We start from the raw sequence: 23,166 nt of genomic DNA, 5'->3' as shown, positions 1-23,166 counted from the left end.
TCTTGAGGACGGCGTAAAACACCAATCAAATAAAGAAATAAAAAAACGAAGAAATTGTACAGGTTAAGCTGATTTAACTACACCACGGCGGTGGGACCTCCATGGCTGAGCACCTATAGAGCCTCGCACCAAAGGGGTAGCTGTGAGTTTTAGTCCAGTTATTCTGGCTTGCTATGTCTGTACGGAGGAACATCTTCCAGCAATCTGCTGATGGTCATCGGTTTCCCCAGGCTCTGTCCGGTTTCCTCCCACCATAATGCTGGCCACAAGAAAAGCGTATTGTAATATATGCATTTAGACTTGTATGCTTCAATCTGACCTTTACCTTAAAACGTACGGAAGCAGTTATTCCATGGGCATATCAATGTGCCCTGTATAACAAAAGGAACACAGACAAAGGGAATTCTACACAGTTTGTATTTCCGCTTTCCTTTACAATAATAGTTTTTTGGCTATATAGTTATACCTTCAAACATTTTTTCGATATAAAAATTATATATTAGGGTATTTGTACATACATGAAGAGGAATCTTCATCTATATTTGGAATGTATGATTTATCTATCAGTTTTGATTTTTTTAAAAATTTAGATTGGGTTTATAGGCCGTGAAGTCAAGAATACTGTCGGTCTTCTCACGTTCATGCTGACGCAACAACATTTAACGTTGTGTTGGTACATGTATAAGTGAAATATTCTTGAGTATTTACAATAAAGCATTGAAGATATATTCAAAGAGGATTTGATTATTTTTCTCTAAGTAATTTCTCCAGTCTCTTAAACTACTCAGGGCGCAGAACCAAATTGTCCAATATTAACTATGGGCTAATTCTATGCCAAGACTGGTACTGAGATTTAAGCCTGGCTTAACCTATCATACACTTTTGATCAACCGGCCCATGAGGACGATAAAACCTATCCTAAAGCAAGCGAGACGGACGCCCTAAACCGCCTGATCATCGAGAAACCTACATGTACATGAATGTGTATATATATATATATATATATAGCTATATAGAACAGTGTGAATGAACCATACTAATATACAGGTACATTTAAATTTTACGATAAAGGAACACAATATCAGACGTGATTCTTCAATACTTGTCGAATATCTATATTCTGTCTGCTGTATATACAATCATGAATCAAATAGGGAAATAATGGCTTTAACTATGTGGCAAACCGTTATTTAACCACGGTAATAAGACAAAAAGCTGATCGACTCTAAAGAGAATGGATTTACATGCTCCTGGTAAATCACATTCGCGTACATAAAGATACAGAAGATATATGGATTTCTGCTCTACCCATATTTATTGATAATAATACATAATAAATACATGTGACATGCTAGATTAGGAATTATTATGGCAAGATTTGTCATATAATCACTTACATATGCATGGCCGTATATACCCTCAGGGCTCAGACCTATAGTGGTATCGCATGTCTTTTGACATCACAAAGTTCCATATAACGGCAAACGAAAATCTTGTCAGAGAACAATCAAAATCGACGAATCATATAATATTATCTGTTTCTCGCGCTAATTGTTCTTTCTTTTTGCATGAAACTACATAACACATGCGATCACGGAATATGAATAGATAGAGGTTTAGGAGCATCTTCAATGACATTACGTATACATGGTTGCGTGACGTTTCTTGTATATGCTACATTCATATCATTTGGGTGTAATTCTCAACTGATGCTCAGTATCAGACACACGCGTGTTGCTGTATCTGACAGATTGTTACAATCTGTTGTTTATGGTTTCTCTATTACATCTTTTTGGGCCTATTTCAATGTTACGATAGTGTCCACGTGTCCACGTGTCCACGTGTATTCTTTGGTCACTTGTTGTACGCGGTTTTCTTGTGGCATGACGTCGATAAGAATATTTAGAATATTGTACTGTCATAGAGGATGTAATTATCAGCTCAGGAAAGCGACCACAGATTTTCCATCCCTCTAAAGACGCTGCCGAGAATTCTCCAAACTTTTACATTTTAAACAGACAATAGTTAGTTTAGCAGTATTCTTCATTTAATTCCGAAAAGTACCTACAAGTAATTTAGTCGTAAAAAATAAATAGGTGCTTGAATAAACGCCACGTGTAATCAAATAAATTTATTTATTTATTTGATTGGTTTTTACGTCTTACTCAAGAATATTTCACTTATACAACAGCGGCCAGCATTATAGTGGGAGGAAACCGGGCAGAGCCCGGGGGAAAACAACGACCATCCGCGGCTTGCTGACAGACCTTCCCACTTACGGCCGGAGAGGAAGCCAGCATGAGCTGGTAATCAAATAAATAAGCCAGGCGCCAAATATAGGCCATAATTAGAAGAATAAAATCGCTGACACCTTTGCAATCCTGAATATATTCCTAAAGAAGTGCCTGGCATTTTTTAAAGCAATTGGACAACGGGCACTTGTGTTAAAAAAAAAAATAAAAATATTCCGCTTTTTTTAAAAAATGAACAGCCTTGTGACATTTAACATGTCTATCCGGATACAGATATTTTGTATCGATAATTTATCGATAACCATGCAGTTTTTGTGCACCGTTATTATGGTTATGCAAAACTCCCGTTGTGTTTCGTAAATAACCGTTAGACAATTGTTGCCAAAGGAGATATTCAGAAGGGCAAACTACAAAGCAAGTTTTAAAACCGTGATTTCGAAGGGAAGCTGACTTGACTGCGGCTGGGAGAAAAAGTCCACAATAGTCTGTGTGGAATTCCTAAAAGGCCAAGAGTCTTTCATATGGATTCATATGGACCAGGGAATATTAACAAAAGGGACGGCTGTATAGTTGTCCGGATAATTGCCCAGAAAGCTAACAGTGGGCAGCAATAACTGCGTTAATGCGCTTGTGCTGGTTGGTTGGGGCCAATGCCTTCCATAGACGAGGGCCCATGGCGTGGCTCTCTGAGGAAGAGATACCACTAATATCACCAGCTACCCGGAGAGGGCACGGCCGGGGGTAGGGAATAATAAATCCCAGTTTCTATTTCCAACTGTGTCCCATCGATCACCTGAGCTAATAAAGGTTGAAGGAATACCCCAGGTAGTCGAGCGTCCACCGAGATCCAAAGACGCTCATGAATGTCAGTCTAAGCTCGCTTCCCGACCACAGACAATACAAGTTCAAAGGATAAGCGCAGTAGAGAAGGCCGGGTTATGTTTAATCGCCATTCTCATCCCGCGTTTCCACACAATTTCCTGTCCTGCAAACTCTCATCTCGCGCAGGTAATTTTCAAAACGGGAGCTTCAAAATTGAAGAGAACGTACAAAGCTGACGCGAGAGATTTTAACGTATCAAAAGTTATCAGCTCGGTCAAATATTGCTTTAGGATTTGAAGACCAGGCCTCGCCGACAGGCCAAGCTCGTCGATAGAAGGCCGAATGATAAATCTGAGAAGACTCCGTGTATTTATGTGTATGAAAAATACCATATATATACCGTCGACGAAATACCACTGACAATTTTAAGCACATATTGTCGTTTGTCGTAACACACCAGAAGTGTAACTCCTAAAAACTATAAACACAAAAGATTACAGCATAGGGAGAAAAGCGAAGAACAGTGACGACTAGTTTGTAAATGGTAACTCCTGTCATTTTACCTCAGGAAGGGTTTTATTCCAACCGTTCATGTATGTGCTTAAAAAGAACTAAAGTATACACCCCTTCTAGACTGCATTACGCACACACACACACACACACACACACACACACACACACACACACACACACACACACACACACACACATATATATATATATATATATATATATATATATAGTCGTGTATTAAGTTTAAGTTACTACTGAAACACAAGGTTTTCGTTTGTAGTTAATCTGCATGTATATGTATACACAAGTATAGTACGCGAACATCCAAGCTGACAATGTTGTCATTCCCCTGCAGCTTACAACTCCTCAGCGCATGTGTTTAAATTCAACGACACCATCCATCGTATACGAAAATGAAAAAAAAGTTATAAAAGAACATCAGCACTGGTTTAAGTCTAAGCTTTCGAACTTCTATTCTGTCCACACTGTACGATATTTATACATTTTGTGGATGTTTAACACCGTGCTCAAGAATTTTTAAAATGACGGTCACTTTCATGACAAAACACTAGGGCAAAGAACAAACTGTATCACCATCATTTTCTTCCTCATCATCAGCATTATTCAAATTAGTTTCTTTCCTGAATTTTATCTCTTTTGTTTAAAACTAAGTGCAATATTTTGTAGTCTTTTAATTTTATGGCCTGATTTCTGTACTCACGTTCCTTCATTTGGTGTTTTTATTTATTGGGGTTTTTTTTGGTTCCATTTTTTACACCACAAACTCGTCTTGTTTGTTTTTGGTAAGTAAATTTAATTTACTAACATGCATTTTCCTTGGTAATTCTTGTTTAATCCGAAAAGAAACCGTGCTCAATGCTCACGATTTAGCATTGCAGTGGACGCTCGAAATAAACGATTAGCGGTAAAAAAAAAAAAAACAATCCTTTCAAAGTTGTATAATGTTTCTCTTTAACTGTGCATGACTATATAAATACCATTTATCACTTTGAATCACTTGACCTGGCCCTATGTCATTTTTTAATTGCCAGTTTTACCACAACTCTTTGTAGTGTTTATTATTATCATCATTATTATTATTATTATTATTATTATCATCTTCCGTTTCGTTTCTTTAGCGCAATAACGGCTATAATTAACTTCAATCACAGGTGAAATATTCCGAACGTCTATAATTTCCATTCCCACCTGTTACCAAAGTGTTTGTTCTTACCGACGATGCATGTCAGGTGTATGACAGGTGTTTACGGTGTATTGAGAAGCACAGAGGCTCATCGCGCATACACGTACATGGACAACCTCAACTGATGGCAGAACACAGAGGCTAATAATACGATTATCTCACACGGATCAACAAGACAAGATCCTCTCAATGACAGTCACGCGCAGACTAAAGCGTCCATCAAACAATAGTTTTCCAGATTCGATTGTAGGGTATATTTGTCCAGAGCGCGGTAGTTTTGATTATCGGCGACCGCCGATGGAGGCGAAAGCGGGCTGCCGTTCTATGCAACCGAGGCTGGTTTTACCAGCGGTCCAGACAGCAAAAGCGGTCTGTTCTATAGCGGTTGCCTTCCATACAAATGCACCAACATAATCACGTTATGTCCTCTGGCTTATACTCATCATAATTTATTTTTCATATTCCACATTCAGTCCACTTGAAGATTTTAAACACGGTGCGAGACGAATAGAGGTCGTGTGGATAAACACACAATATAACACGGGGGAAGACGAAAACGGCTATATGCTTGGGACGTTATATATCATAAAAGGCCAAAACTAATGAAAACAACGCAACATAAATTATTAATTTTTTTTTTTTTTTGGTAAAGCAGATAATCAGAAGTTTGTATAGCGGCGTTTGTCTTGCTTACAATTAACCAGAGAGGATCAAATGGGAAATGAATAATCCCCAAAAAATGGGAAAATCGAGTCGTCAAAGAAGTTATTTAATGAAAGGACTCTTATGCATATTTGCCTCATTTGTTTAAGATAGGACATAATATTTCATAATGTTGCCCTAAGTATATCGCAACCAAGATATGCATCTTTAATTTAACTGACGCATGTTCCTTATGTTTGGATTATGTGTGAATTAAACAGCCCTTATCACAACCCAGCAATTTTTAGATTCAGTTAAAGAGAATTAAATAAATTTATATTATTCTAACTTTTATTTGTAAACAATTTGAATATAATTAAAGACGTACAGCATAGAGAGTAAAATCAGAGCAGTGACGACAGTGTGATAGCTGGCAAATGGCCACAAGTAACCTGTGATATAGGGGCTCTTATTAGTCTACCTCATTCAGGGTTTTACTCTAAGTGTTCATGTAATTGCTTAGAAAGAACTGCATACCTTAGCGGCTAATGCATCTGTTTGGAGGTGTGAAAACATACATATGACGTTTGTGTTGCTGGGCTGCGTAAGTTCAACAGAACTTACGCCTTACCCAAAAATAAACAACCTTTCCACCTCACGTATAATGGAAGGTCATACAACTACAGGATATCCGCACAGCTGTCATGCGTTACTGTCGTCCTCAATTGAAACCTCCAGATTTCGGCATACAGGTGAGTGTTAAAAGTATAAGAATTTGAAAAGAATTAAATTTTTAAACGACTATGCAAATGTTAATTTATAGAACTATGTACTTTTGACACAGCGTTCTTTTTTTTTCCTTCCAAAATTCACAAAGTGGAAAGTGTAAACTTCATGTAATGCATATTTTCAATGTAATGTATATTTTCATAATAAGATCTTTCAAAGACTTCAAATATATTGCGTAAATGTCATTTTTGTACTAGGCTATATAAAGATAATCACTTAATTCAGCAGGATTTATAAAGATTTTTGAAATTTTCTAATTTGTGCATGGATTGACGGTGGTAAAAAAAATTGCATGTTTCCTCTGTCATTAACACTCATAACCAATGCTCCGTCTTGAATTATTTTTCTATAATCTCGTAATCAGAAAATGCTTAAGAACTGCGGAACCTTGCTTTGCCATGGAGACGGAATGCATGGACTCCTCAGCATGCACCCATTGTTCATAACCGACACTGCATGGGTACATGTAATAAGCAGTCGACGACGTCATGTGGGCGGCTGTGCAGTCTGCATTCCCCCAATTCGTGTGAAAGCTTGCCAGTAACATGCCAAGTGTCACAGGTTTATCCCCGGCATGTAACCTCTCTCCACCCATTATTATGACCCCAAGTGTACAGGTGAAACATTGTTGAGCATAGTGTTCAGCAACGATTAAATAAAGAAACAAATAAATAAGTTTTAAAAAGCCTGCAAACCAGCCGAGTAATAGTGTATTTCATAATATTGCATGTCTTTACAAAAACTAATTGATTCCCCAAAATATTTTAAAATATCCTTAACTTTTAGCGAATTTATGGGGGAATTTCGAATGCAATAATGGAGATATTGCATATGCATAATCACACTGATCTTTATAACGAATCCATTAATTAAGGGTAGTTGATTCATATACCTTCGAGGCTTAAGAATTACTAGTATTTAACATTCATTATGACCTCTATTTCAAAAGTAAACCAAATTTGGATGATTTTCAAAAATTATATATTATAAATATATCCCTAACTAGCAGCATTTGTAACAATGAGTCTTATATTAGCACTACACAAAATGTGTTTAGGCTGTGTGAACACTTCTATACAACTCGTTGTCCTCAGTTACTTTTGCATTACACCATGTTCAGGCCATTAGTTTTATAACTTAGCATCAGAAACTATGAACGCTGTTATATTTCATTAGTATCACCTTAAATTACACTTTTATATTGATAAAATATTAATATGCTTAACTACAGATACTGTTCCTTTCAGGAATCTCACCTGGACTCAGTTATATGGACTAATGTACTGAAGGGCAGGCGTAAGGATCGACTTCTACGCAAACGTGTTACAGACTAATCGGGCAATGCACACAACATAGCTGGGTATAAGGTACTACATTTCTGGAAAGCAATAAGTCGGATTTTTCACGGCCCGAGTAATCAAGGTGTGTCGCTGATCGACTTGTTGACGACCCGGCGATAAGCACCCGATCTGAGGACGAAGCGGCACGTTCTGTCGCTACTTCGATAGGTTTGAGTGGGCCATCCATCGGATGAATCTCGTGTCTTAAGCCGTTTGTGTTCTGCAAATGGACTGGATGCTGGAGCGGGCTTGCTGTGAGGCATAAAAAGAAGAACCTCGCTCTGGGTTGTTTTACAGGATCGCCATTGTTTGCAGTTTAATCAACGGATCAAAACGACGGATAGAATATCAACAGATGAGGCAATTGATTAACGTTAATAGCTTGTAGCTTCAATTGTCAACAATAAAAGCGAGGTCTTTACCAATTTCCCTCGTGCCTACAGGAGCAGTTTGTAAAAGCCGTCCGGGTTGAACATACAAGTGTCTCTGTACGGTCGCCATGAAGGTAATTTATAAGAGTCGACTCTGTCTAAATGTGTTTACCTTTCAACCCCGGAGTTCTATACGTCGGCTCGATTCGGGCAATTCACGGCCTACTTTACGGCCACAGGATCTATAAAGCCGACTCAGGAACAACAGTCTCGTCAGGCCTGAAACGAGAGCAAAGACAATAAATCATAATACCGCTGTAGTTTAATTTACGTGAGTAATGTAAGGCAATTTAGCCAATTTTTCACCACGCTAAATTCTTAATTGAATAAAAGTGTGTAAAAAGCCTCTACCGGTCGTGTCACGGGGCAGAATTACGCGCCGAATACTTCACTTCCGGGCTCACTTCCGGTCGATGACGGGTTGGCGCAGGACCGATTCAAACAGACCGGGCAATGCACTACCGCTTCCCATCTTAAGATCATCGTTGGGGTTTTGTTTCAGCGTTCGATACCCAGGACGTTTTATACACAGGGAACTTCCAACGATTCTTTACGAGACAAGAGAAGAGACAAAGCCTTCAAGTTAGTGCGGGAAACAACCGTTTTGAAGTAACCTGGCGCATTGTGTTTAAAACAGAGTCAGAACGTGCAGTTTAGTGTCTGTTCTTTTCATTATAAAAACTCAAACAAATACAAACCTAGGACTTTCTATACCAGGTACTGAACTGGTGATATATTTGCAACAATCACATCTATTTAGATATCACTAAAGAACATATTCTCTACATACACTGATTTGTTTTATTAACCTCTGATAACTTACCCTCCCCCGCAAGGTTAGCGTTTGTGTTAAGTGTACTATTTAACTATGGTGCACGGCAATAGGTGCTAAAAACACTTAGTTTCCTCCCACCATATTGCCGGCCGCCGTTGTATAAGTTAAATATTCTTGAGTACGGCGTATAACACCAATCAAACAAACAATCAGATAAAAACCTGCATCCTTGATAGTTATATATACCGTCAACTTAGCCTAAGAATGCTAAGCTGCCCAAAATATTTCCATTAAAACGTTTTGATGTACTAGTATATTCCGAAGGATCTGTACATTTGCTGACATATACGATAACGAAAATCAACCAAATTTGGAGAGGCCTACATTACAGCAAATCAGCCAGATACAAATAGACCTACTACTTCGAGTCAACTGGCCTGTATATGTCCGTTAACACAGCTGAATCATTTTAAGGCCTGTAAACTCAGATCTTCTTTGTGAGGATATAAAGGAACTGTAGCATTTAATTAATTATTAACTAATTATTTAGTTATTTTAATGCATGAGGTTTCACGACACTCAATCCTTATTATGATATCTCACTCTTAGACCTATATATATGGTGTCGGTCAGGTTTAGGGGTAATGAACTGAGGAAATGCATGAAAATCATTCATTGCCGGTAACGCGAGGTAATTTATAGCTATGTATGTATAGCAGTTATATGTATTCTAGCTATGCATATACATGTAGAAAAAAAACCAACATGAGAATCTTACAATGTGCTAATTAACAATGGTCGTCTGACAATATCCGCGAAATAACCATTTTGTGGATAGAATCCGAAATTTGCAAATTGCAACGGTGGAAATATTGTAACAGCTTCCTTGTATAATTCTTCCTTTTACTGAGGAGTTATATGAACTCGAAATCTCCATGTTGGCACAAGCTTTTTCATTTATATGTCAAATATATTTAATATGCCTGTATATTGTTTAAAATCTTCGTCAAAATTTGTATTAATCATTGTATAATCGTAAAGGTAGCAATTCAGGATAAATGCTGTATTATATTAGGCAAAACTGAATGTGGCATAGAATTCAGTCAATAAGATTCATTTTTTTTTTAAATAAATGTCATATACCAAACTGTTGTCAAATCTCTCCTATACGTATAATCTTATACGTATACGGAAAATTTGCTTCTGTATAACTCTACACGACACACATACTTAATTATGATTCTGAATAAACTTTGTGTATAAATGCATAGTGCAAATATTGAGACTGTAAATAGTCTATCGTATATATGAAAGTGATAAGTGTCTAATTATTATCAAGTGATAAGTTATGGGAGGGAATCCCGTCAGATATATTAGCACGGAAATCTAACATATTTACATGTCAAAGTCTCGAAACAAAGATAAAACCTTCAGTTCTGAGCAAAAAGATTGCTTGTCGAAATAGTTTTGCTACACATAAGGTTCAATGATGAAATGTTCATAAATTATGAAATTCATAACGCTCAAAAAAAAAAACAAAAAAGAAAATAAAATAAAACATGCATATATAAAATTTCGGAACCATGGCTTATATTTAATTATATCACTTTTATAAAATTCAGTAATTCAAACGTTTGAGACTTTCTTCGAGAAATTATAAACCTGTTACTACTCTTTGGTTTCGAAACTATGAAAGACCCTAAACAGTTCAACAGCATTGCTAAGAGCAATAACTATCCCAAGAAAAGAACTGCGGCTGAACTGACGACAAGAATAGTGACAATCTTCCATTCTGATTGAGTTTTGTTTAATTAGGAGATATAAGCTACGTTTATACAAGACGAATGGCTGAATATTGGTTTTTGTTTGGAGCAGAGATTTAAGGTTGGGGACTGCGGTTATAATCCAACATTTGTACGTTCTTTTAGAAAACATTACCCACACTTGGTGTTTTAAGCCCACTCATGTAAGCCCGTTGTCGTGGAGAACGGAAGGTTTTTTTTACTGCCACTGATTCTATGGGATTGCCGCTCATATAAAAACCATTGCTCATATTTTTGGGTTAGTCTGGGAAGATAAGACGGCTTACTTGGCATAACCGAGAACAATGACTTCACAAACACGAGACTGTCAACATTGGCTATCAAATTTAAATATATGACGAATAAAAGACACTAAAGCCTCCCACTTTTGCCACAGCGATCCCAAACGAGAACTGTTCGACCCATGATTTTCGCTTTTCACCTTTATGGCACCAAGTTACATTACCCGTTACCCGTTAAACGGGGTAAAGACTGAAGGCAAGCACTCCCAGGGCCCGCGAGGTATTACTTGCAAATCCTTGGACAGCTATCAATTCCGATAAGGGAAGAAAACGGAGAAAGAAGCATTTCGAAGGGCTTAGCCCAATCACCAACAATTGAATGATTTTCATACATAGAAATTAGCTTTATCAGATTGTAAATTAAAAGACACCTTGTGACATGATAAATTAAAGGACCTTCCATCACTGTAATCCGTGGGCCCACACAAAAGAGAGGACTGGGGAGTTTGCGGCGTCCGTTTCCCTATGAGAGCTGTCTATCTAGTCAGCAAACGCCAGTCTATTCCACCCGAACACCTTTGGGACTCTCACAGACGTTCTGTCTTCAGAGCGCAGACCAGCTGTTTACCGGAAACCTCCAGATTTCGGATTTCCCTCAGCACGTACCATCTAACATATGGTTGTCAATTTGTAGCAGAAAAATAAATCACAACTATGAAAGAGTAAAGACGCAACTGGTGGCCAGATTTAAAATTAGCCCACGCAATATTTTCGTTCTTCTGTGTTTCTAAACCGATGTCCCACAGATATGTACGTACATGTAAAACCGAGAATTATTTACCTCTTCAATACACGATTTAATGTCATGCCCTTTTTATAGGCATTTTGTCTGTATAGTGTCTTTACTGTGGCTCCATAGTATAGAGTTTCCAGTAGGCAATGCCATTTGTCCTACCAATTTTTAATGTCATTGAAAAGAAAAAATGACAAAATTTTTGTCAAAATTAAAAAAATTAGCTAATGCAATATTTATATTTCTTCTGTAAGCCAAATCTGATAACCATGTAAGCATGGGATGTACATCGGAGAATTATTTACATTATATTAAGACGGTTGTCTTATGCGCTTCTTGCCTTTTTGAAACTCGAAGATGTCGCTATAGCACTGTTGATTTAGTGTCTGCAGAAGGTTATATCCAAATGACGGACCTTAACTCCTCAACACGTTCCACCGGAATTTGATCATGTATAACATAAGATATTGAAGAGTAAGATATATTGTTCAGGTATATGGATATACATATGAACTTCACATAAATTATAACATTAGCATGCATCCAGATGTGAGACTCTATAACACGATGAAGTATGCATTCTGGGCATGGTCTTTAATTGGTCGAATTTGGTGAGGATATAGGGTAATTCTGGAGGGAAACAAACATATTTTGTGTAAATTTATAAATTTTTAAATACCTTCAGATCTTCAGGTATTTACAAGGTGTTAACATTTCTTTCCTCCAACTTCACCACTGTTTACTTCGCCACCAGGCACGTCGACCACGTCGACCACAATTTACTCTCACTCTCGCGGGTGTAGTTTTTTTTTCAGCCAAGCAACCAATCTCGCTGTCCTGACCGGTTATCAGCTAGCTGTCGTCTGGGACAGAGTCAATATTGCGACCGTCCAGATTAGCACTGGATTTGATCGGTCAGGCGATTACCTCTTCGCGTCTTAATATTAGTCTCTATTAGTTCCCACCAATAGACCTCTGCTTGCTCGGTGAATATGCCCCTCCCTGACCTCTAAAAGCTTTCATGCATCTGAGACACCCATCTCGTCTCCCTCCCTCCTCATCTCTCCCGACCCCACCGAGTGATTAAGAACAGGCAATAGTGATGACCATGTAGGGATAAACGATGTCGGTATTTATGGAAACATGTTACAGATGGACTATAGGAAGGGTTTTGTCAATGAAATATCCATCTGAGTAATTATGCTACAAACTGAAATATATTGTAAACCACACGTAGGGTAGTGTTGATTGCAATATATATATAGTATATATATATATATATATATATATATATATATATATATATATATATTATATATTACGCTCTGAAATATATAACTGTGATGTGCTAAAAGTCTAAACTAATCAAAGCTGTGATAAATTTGTTAGTAAAAAATAAATCTCAAATAATGTACACTAAAAACTATATGTATATTTTGTAAGGTACAAAAAGAAAGATAAAATTCCATTTCAAAGAATTCGCACGCACCACTTTAAAAATTAACCATTTACTTGCAAAAAATACACATGCGAAACATTAAGATTGTAGGAATTATTTTTAATTGAGATTTCATTCTACAAACATATAGCATTTATATAACGCTATAGTCTTTTTTTTGTTGTTGTTGTTGTTGTCTTTGAGTTTTTCTTATTTTGTTTGACAAGTTAAACTTCCTGACTGAAATATGCAATCCTTGCCTGTGTGAGATAATTTAGAAATAAGCCTTCAAAATGACCAATTATTCTCCGTATGGTTTATTCAGGACGGGTGTCGTGGCGATTGTAATGTCTTCGGTAAAGCCAGGCATCTCGGTAAGAAATGTTTCGGGCGGTGCTGCGGCTCATTACTCACTTCGTTTCCATTGCTGTTCGCTCGAGGGACGAAAACAAAAATTGCCGAATAAATTCGGTTGTCAATCTGGAAGGAAACCAAAAGTGGCTTTTCGAAATTGAGTTGGCACCATCAGCAATGAAAACTCCATTATTCGTCCTTCTAAATTGTGCAAACGTGAGAAGTCCCTTTACTAAATGGCCCTCTAGGGAGATCCCGTCGACCGCATGTTGTAAAGCCTCAAGTTAAATTTCACCCCAAGTCTGTCCCATCACTTTAATACTGTAGCCGCCTCAAAACGGATGGTTTTTCTAGCTCGGATTCATCTGTAATTCTGATCCAAACCCGTTTGGCCATTCTACCGTATACCTCCATGCAAACGCAACGCTGCCTTTCTTATAACAAAAACTCAACTCAGAACATTCTTGTGTTCATAAAATGCACAACAGTATGCATGATAAGAAAAAATCAGGTTTTAAACCGTTTTTATTTACATCTGGCTGTGTTGCCATATGCCATGTGTCAATAGCGCACGTATTCCAGTATGAAGATACTGCATAATGCTTGCCATGCAGTTGTTCTCGGTATAGCATCAGTGTAATGTAATACATAACACAATGCATACAGCTAACTGTCGATTGACAGCGCATATATATATATGCATATCATGATATGAATGCACTGAGTTCTAATTTAAACGAAACGATACAATTCAGCAGTTGTTAAAGATCTCTGCCAAGTAAAATGAAGCAAATCGTTATGACCGAAAAATTTCAACCATTATTTTTCCTGCATATATCAGTCAATTTATTAGACACACTATGTTTGTAGTAAGCTACTTTACATATATGGAACGCAAGTGTATGTAACAAGCTAAACATCTAACAATAAACACTAAAATTATCTGAATTTCCATCATAAAGATCAGAAGTGTTTGAATACAGAAACAAATCCTCATAACAGCTCTACTACAAAACTCACAGGAGCGAGGTATAAATGCGTGTCATACGCGTCGACTATTGAATTTTCGATCGTTTTATTTGTGGTACAATTCTTATTCAACGATGAAACCCACCCGATGCGATATGTACATCAGCTATAAAGTAAGTTCTATTATACACTGATCATTGGCACTGTTCTGTGGCAACACGATTACTGTTCTACTCCATTAGTCCGATTTATTCATACACACTTCCGTTCAAAAATTGCAAAACAACTTCGGCCATTTTGTTTGTTTTAAGCGATCTGCTAACGCCAGTGATTGTTGGTCGCCGCCGGTCGGGTCATGATTATGAATATGTTATTTCATAGCGAAAGCGGTGTTATTTTCTGATAATCTGCATAAGTAGATAATGATAGCCATTGTGTTGACACATTTTATATACGCGGGAGAACATTCTGATTTATTTCATTCATTGCTGAATTACAAGACTAAGGACGAAAATCTTCAAAATAACTGAACCATCAGATACCAATGTAATGGTTCGACAACACTATATGCGCATAAAGTATACATAGATGTGTCTTTAACATAGGGTCAACTGCATATTTGCAGCATACTAGTATTTAAATGAATAAATGTTCAAATAACTATAAAAAACACGTACATAAATAAATTTTATTCTTGACTAATGTTTGCATTTACATACTTATATCACAACACAACTACTAAATTTACCTTGATAGGCCTCCAATAAATGGAGGATTGCTGTAACTTTCGTCTTTATATTAGATCATGTAAAGGTCAACAGGTAAAGTTACGTCACCGGTGTATTTTGAACTAGTCTCGACAGCTTGCAAATATCGTTGATTGATTTAATGAGAATGAAAATCTCAAGTCATAATGTATAAGTCTGTATTTATCTACAATTATAGTTTATCTTCATCCATACATTAGTATATCCACTGTGTTCAGTATCTCGGAAACTACAATGTAAACAAAAATCGAGATATGGCGGATAATACAGTTCAGTCTGCTCCAGTTACTGTGATTGTACACGGTATATATGTACGCCTTCAGAACAGTGCAAACAGGTGTAAAAACTCAGGTGTGTTAATTTGGCACTACCCTTTTCCATACATAAATATTCACATTGTCAACTGTATGTATATATATATCTGCACTTGACAGTCAACAACTGACATATTGCAACACCTTCCTTGGATACAAATTAAGCTTACAGAGGTTATAACTGAGATCTTTGGCAAAATTCCATATTGGCCAATTAAATCAAATTGTCTCTATTTACCAAAAATACCTCAAATCATTGCCTATCAGTAAATATCATTCTGGTACCAGTGATATTTAGAGAGTTAAAATGATTCTAAAATTTGAAAAAATTATAATGCTATCCACGCACGCTTTATAAATTTTACGAATTATATTATCGATTTTGAACGGTAACTAATAGTAACGAGGCTGGTAGTTTGATATTCTAAAAGAATATTTCCCCCCAAATATCCAGTCTATAGTATCTTTAAATATTCGTATACACAAGCATATGTCATCTTTTGCTTTGTGAGTGTACTATACAACATGTGTGCAGGGCGTACATTCATGCAGCAAGATTTCGCTTCTGCTGGCTGTTAGCCAATTAGGTGAGGTCACCGCATACAAACACATCTCTCCAGTCAGAGAAAGTAATCAAAGCGCAGTACAATCCGCACAGCACTATATTCCATTTTACACGTGTAAACACCTGCAGATACAATGTCCTTTCATTTCTGTTTCCACATCTGATTACCACAGGCAATAAACGCTCCGCTTCCGACCCATAAAGTATAAGCATTTCTTTGAACTCCCAACGAATTTTTAACCTTGATAGCTAAACAAACCCCAAATTGCTTAATGTATATAAAGGTCTTTTTTCCATGCTACATCCAAGTTCGCGGTATGCATTTGCTTTCCTACAGTGCACTGAAAACGTCATTAATGCTATAACTATAGTATTTGTCTACAAAGAAAATTCTCGTTCTGCTCAGCCAATGTGTATGTGTGTTTTTCTTTTCTTTTTTTCCCCACTTTCCGTAGCCCATGTATTTATAGATATATATAGATTTTTAAATATAAAGAAAGGCGCTGAAATTAGAAGACATTCGTATAAATCAGTGGTCAATCAGTGTCCTACGCTAGTACATTTACTCGGTATCCAAATGGTATATAGCAAGCAAGATAAGAAGTTGTCGTTAACTTCTCATTTGCGCTTTAATCGCATACTGTCAAATATATCCTACGTGGCGTTATTGTTCAACACAGTGCACATGTCCACGGTTAGGTGGATTAGAGAGGATTATGAAGCAGAGCGCCAGAAAATCTGTGCAATAGGTCCATAGTTACTTACGGAAGAACTGTACTCATTCTAAAATGTAAGAAACTTAGAGTGAAGCCGTGTATTGGAGTATCCTTCACCCAATGTTTTATTATTACGTAAACTGATTTATTTATTTATTTATACAGGTATATTTATTTGATTAGTGTTTTACGCTGTACTCAAGAAAATTTCACTTATGCGATGGAGGCCATCATTATGGTGAAAGGAAACCTTGCAAATTTCAGGGGGAATACACGATCATCTGCAGGTTACCATATAAAGTGATTGAAATCATCACACAACATACATAGTTCTTAAAGATCCTTAAAAATGAGAATTAAACCTTCTGTTAAACCACAGAATAATGATTTGCTGCGTGCTTTCTCTTTCGGTGGATATCACAGACCAACATATACCGCCATGGCAGTTCTTGTCAGACTGGATATTTCATCTGAGAAATAATACATATGAACCTAAAAATTAATTCTGCGTTTCGGAAATCCATACAGGTTATACTGAAAGGTGGGTAATCGGTAAATAGGAATGTAAGGCTGTTCGGTCTAATTGGTACTAATTAGCCTTTCCATACTTAATACAATTATCCTGTTAACATCTCTAGCTCTACACATCGTCATATTCACTGATTTCGTTTTTTCCTTTTGAAATGAACGAATATACAAACTCGTATACCCGTGTGGCATACAGGCACGTGAAATCCTTTGTTATCTATGCGTCCATGTTGTACCTGCGCAATGCCCACGGCCTTGGCACGCCTACCGCTGCGCGTGCTCTTTGCTGGCACATGGCAAGCCGACAAAACCCCCACAGAACACTCAAAACCTAGCTGTCACATGATGTCATACAATACGCTTCCGGAAGGAAATCTTTCTGCATGAGCCAGTGTTTGGTACAGTGAATTCATGCATTGTATATGCTGGCGATGGCATTTTAGAAGCATGGCAAACAGAAATCAAGTGGGGTCATATATGTATATGGAGAGTATGTCAACCGAAATGTATTTTACCGTACTTAATTATCAACTTTACAACTGTCCTCTTCACAATAAGCTGTATAAATGGAAAAGAATACATATTTAGGCTGTACATGCGTTAACTAATGAAGAGTTCTTGTTGCTGAAAATGACGGACAAAACTCCATAAAAACATACTAAAGGATAAACATAACCCTAATTATAAGCCTATTGCGCTTAATGGAACAGAATACAACTTCATCTTCCTTCCCTACACTGACCTCCTTCGACCAATAGGTAGCTGCATAAATATATTAACGGGAAAATGATACAAGGAAGAACTGTGTTATTAGATATACACTGTTTACTTAAGTAGTTGCATCCATATATTTTCAATACCTTAAGCGTGAGTTTCGACATGGCCGAAAATGTTTATTAAATTTGATGAAAACACAGCATTTGGAACAATTCTACACGAGTGACGTCTATAAATTCTAATTAATCACTGATTTTTTCTTTTAATTTACCTAATTCTGATTTGTCCATTGGTGATTGTGACATGTAAGTTTTGCGTGTAACGAAGCTCATATGAAAGAAAATAAGTTCACACAAATCCCAATATATCCGCACAGGCTGTCTGAGTAAAATTCAGTATATGATAAAATTCTAAATGTACCAAATAGGAAGTTTTTTATATATTTATTTATTTTATTTATTTATTTATTTTTTTATTTATTTATTTATTTGAGTGTGAGCTGTAACAACAACTAGCCTTATATGCAAGGCTAAGATGCAAAGATGTAATTTATCTAAATATTTGGTATTCATTGATAAACCTCAGTAGGATATCTATTTGGTGCCGGACATTTCTACAGCGGGCATCAATATATTAAAATTAAATTTACATGAAGTATTTTCACTTATATCGTCAAATACACATGGACATATAGGATATGGGAAATTCCATTTTCAAAAATGAACATGTAACTAAATTGACAAGAGAATAAAATACAAAATAAATACAATAAATTGTATAGTTAATAGTCTCAATTAGGATTTCCGGGGTGATAATGAAACTCATTATCAACTCCATCTTAAAATCAAAGATGCATGCACGTTACGGATTTCTTTTATCACGCACCACATGCAGCGCGTCATTTAAATTCTTGTGAAACCACATTGTCATTTAAATTCTTGTAGAGACACGTTGTTAAAGATGTTAAAATATATTAGATTTGGTTCTTTCGCTAAAATACATTGCTCTGTGTTAACCGCATGCTCCAGACCATTTTCCGGTTGTAGTTTTCTTTTCCCTGCAGATAAGTAACATACCATATTTGTCATTCAGTTCACAAATACATTGATGTAATCTTCGCGTGGACATGGCCTTACGGCTTGGAAATTCATAGCACTGCTCTGTGATGCCAAATTAGTAGTATATTTTACGTCTATTGGCCAATTCTGAGCTAATTGACGATGGTTATGATCTGATTGTAAATCAACAATGAATGTTAACCTCTGGAGAGTATCGTGTATCTCGTTCGAGGCACCGATCAATGCTTCATAAACTGTGATTAAATTTAACAAACCAGAAAGTTTACACAACACGTTAAAACTGTTCATAGCCCAGGGCGGGGGTATAAAAGCCATTTTATAACAATTGATTAACAGAAATAAAGTTAAGCCAAGCGTGACACGGGACCATTAGATTTAATATTGCGGGTAGTGCTGCACGCATGCACGGGGAAGTTGAAGCCGGAGACATAACCCGCCCCGGTAATATACGGGCAACCAAGGCGATGAACACCGAGTCATCTAACCCAGAGAGATGCATGATGTACTGTGTGGGTTGTGAGGCGAGGATGCCGTACCGGCCTCACACATCAGACATAACACATTGTTCTGTTCATCATAGAGTTTAACATCACGATAAATAAATAAATAAAGTTCCCAAAGGACAGAAGAAGAGAGTACATCATGTATATAACATAACTGAAGACTCCAAGAATAATTTGCTTGCCCATACTATGTTCGATTCCAGACACTAAAAATATTTTGATATAAATATCAAAATATTTGATAGATACGAATAAATAGTATGATAATGTATGATTTTAAAGATTTCAGTTTGCAATTCATCGTAATAAAATAATTCGTCCTGAAGGAACTAATTGTTCTCCGGCGGAGAATATATTTCGAAAATTTACCTGCTCTGTATACTACTTTCTGTATGTATCGTATATGAAGACTTCTCGTCGTCATATGACTGAAAAGTTACGAAGTACGGCGTAAAAACCCGAGCATATGCACACATATACAATGAAGAAAATAATTAAAACATAAAACAAAATGTTGCCATTCCAAAGGATACATGCTACAGAAGGCGTATAATACAACAGGTGATCAAATGTATCTCTGTTCTACAGCTGCATACCAATATAATATGCATTTCAATTTTATTTGTCATCCCAATGTTAAAATAGAATCCTTCACAAAACCTTAAATGTACTGAAAAAAATATAATATATACACGTATAAAATGTTCCCGCACCAAAATATGACGCTGAAATAATACATACAATTGAATAGATAATCAGGGGTATTACCAATATATACTGATCTAATATGCATTTCAATTTTATTTATTTTTTATGGGTACAAAGTTAATTCTTCACAAGAAAGAAAAATAATGAAAAAAAACAAAAACAGAACAGATCATACTGGCCCAAAGCATGCTACAGAACGCATAAAATTATAAAGATAATCAGAAGTATCTCTGATTTAGATGGCGCTAAGGGAGATATAGTATTTATTGTGCGCGTGCATTGCTAATTTCTAACCCGTGGATCAATTGAGCTCCGCCTTTCTAATTACAGAATGTCTACAATTATGATATCACGACCAATGCTTTGTTCCACCTATCTGGCCACAGTCGGCCTTTCATTTCGGCATCAAATTCATGTTCATCAAACGTCAAAGCCGACAAAGTAATACGGAAGGGCTTTGACAGAATGTAATAACGACACACTGTCGACCTCACTACATACAATTTCCACTTATCAAACCGTCAAATCTTCCAATATCCGACCAATTGTTCACTGAAGCAGTTTTCATCTGCATGTGTGCCACATGCACGCAGCAACAGTTTCTCTTGCACATAATCCACACAGTGTGCCGCTAAACATCAACCAGGTCTGGGGCTTCACCTTATCTGTTATTCTTTGCACATTTTTATTCAGTTGGTGGAGGAGGGGAGAAGGGAAGCTGGGATGGATGGGGTGGGATCGACCTGCGAACACAGGTGCAAGAATGTTTAAGAATAAGATAGAATAGCCTATTGTAGTGAGATATCAAAACAATCAGAACTCAACTAATGTCAACAATATACATATATTTTTTTTGATAAATAAGATTTATCAATATTTTTTTATTTATAAATTAACTATCAAAGTTGATTGAATTTAAAAAGCTTCTAACAGTATTACATTGAGTAAGGACTGACACCCTAAGAGGCTAAATTAAATGTCGGTCAATGTATTGTCATGAGCTACCGGTAATTAACCCATAATTTATAGGTATGACATTATGAATATTATAGATATCACACCCGTAGAATGTATATTCACATAAAATATTTCATGTACATAGTTCTTATCCATTTCACATTGGTGATGAAATATTTAAACCTGTTTAATTCACAGAAACTTGGCTATAACAAATGCTTACTTACGCTGCATGCATCCATGCACACCTACTCTTCCTCCATGCATCCATTTCTTATAACCCATTTGGTTAACGGCTAGTGTAATGAATATGTTTCGATGCATGGATTTATAAGTTTCAAAAGCAAGAAAAATATATATACTTTTTATTTGAAATCATACTTTTTATTTGAAACCATTAATCCACTATTCCAAAGTATGCTAATTATATTTCATAAAAAAGAACAGTTTGAATTTATTGGCATGCATGTGTTTGAACTCTGAATTCAACATTTGTCAGAAGTCCTAACTGTTAGCACGGCTTTATCTATCTTTTTTTGTATGTGTGTGTCCTCGGTTTATGATTACAAACATTGAGCAGTTTGCCCAGAACATTAATCTCCACATAAACACAATTTTCTCAGGTTGCTTTTCTAATTTACGTAGCTCGCTGTGCTAATTAGCGCATGGGGCCTGATCAATTAACCACTATACGTATCGTTCTATTATCTCTTTACAATGGCTAATCGAAATTTTGGAAAACCGAGAGAGGTTCATCGGAGGCAGTTCGTGTGCCATTGTCTTGTTGACCATTGCGTGTTGTCACTTCAGAGGATCAGCGGCTTTGCAGGGGGTCCCTACTCACCCTTCACCATACACGGACCACGCCCCTTTGGCCGATCAGCCTTGTATAGAGGCTGAATCTAGTATAGCCTTGTTCACGCGCCCCATGCCTCGTCACCGCTCATGTGAAAAACACTAACCTGCAAAAGGAAATGATTTTAACCAATGGCAGGCCTCCTTCGATCCTCCCCTTGAATGCGACATAGGCTGGTAATAGCATTATAAGCAGTGGGGTCCTCCATCCTCTAACCAAACGGGCTTTGATGAACGGTCCAGAAATTAACAGTGGGGTCCAACAAAACACCATCACAGACCAGCAGCGAGATGACATCGCTTACTTCAGTCGGTGCCCAGTTAAAAACAACTGAACACTTGATAATGAACGGTCTTAGAGGTAAGTAAACGTGTGTATATCATGTAATTGAGCGTAGAACGCTTCTCTTGTGCGTCTCTTACCTTGTGCCGAGACTTGTTCCACTGCGGGCGTTTGGTGGCCGTCTCCCCGTAAAAGGCTTCCCCAGAAACACCCTTGGAGCTCCTGTCACCAATTTGGGGGTTTATATGGAAATATGTGCTCAAGGCTGGCGTTTATACAATCAGTCCGACTTGTAGACCGCTGTTTTCTCCCACTGATCTCATAGACTCTCCGCCACGCCAATATATGCTCATATTCTTCCATTACTACATTTGCTTGCGATAGGCTCCGCTTTATTTAATTTATTTCGGGTGAAAATTAAATCTCATGTCTCAACAATCCTGGCGTATTGAGAAGCGAGGAGCAAATTGCGCCAAGTGATTTGTATTGAGCATCTTGTTCAATACCTCCATCGCCTTCCAGAGAGTGAGAGAAAAAAAACACGCCCTTCCAAATTTTACCGACCGTATAAGAATATCTGAGATTTTTCACCGACTGGTTTTATTTCTCAATTTTGTACGTCGACAGAGACTCTAATTTGATTCCATGCTGCGCTCTCTCACGATCTTCGACGAGAGTGTTTAAGTCACTTTGTCCATTACATTTCATCTGGCCTCAAGCCAGTTTTTTTAACATCTTGTGTTTTCTTTCTTTAGACATAGATGCATTATCACAAAATATAAGCTTCCTCGGACATTCAATCCTGTTT

The 23,166-nt window shown here is 37.0% G+C and overlaps 1 long non-coding RNA gene across 1 annotated transcript; it reads right to left on the bottom strand.

The window, feature by feature from the left end:
* Positions 1 to 230: 230 nt before the first annotated feature.
* Positions 231 to 22,512, bottom strand: LOC135472870 (uncharacterized). Its single transcript, XR_010444560.1, has 3 exons — positions 22,499 to 22,512; positions 8,106 to 8,212; positions 231 to 259 (listed from the first exon to the last, which is right to left on the bottom strand). It is a non-coding gene; the product is annotated as an uncharacterized LOC135472870 (long non-coding RNA).
* Between the last annotated feature and the right edge of the window lie 654 nt (positions 22,513 to 23,166).

Source organism: Liolophura sinensis, chromosome 8 (assembly GCF_032854445.1).
Source record: "Liolophura sinensis isolate JHLJ2023 chromosome 8, CUHK_Ljap_v2, whole genome shotgun sequence".
NCBI lineage: Eukaryota > Metazoa > Mollusca > Polyplacophora > Chitonida > Chitonidae > Liolophura > Liolophura sinensis.
This window is presented reverse-complemented; position numbering and strand designations above follow the sequence as displayed.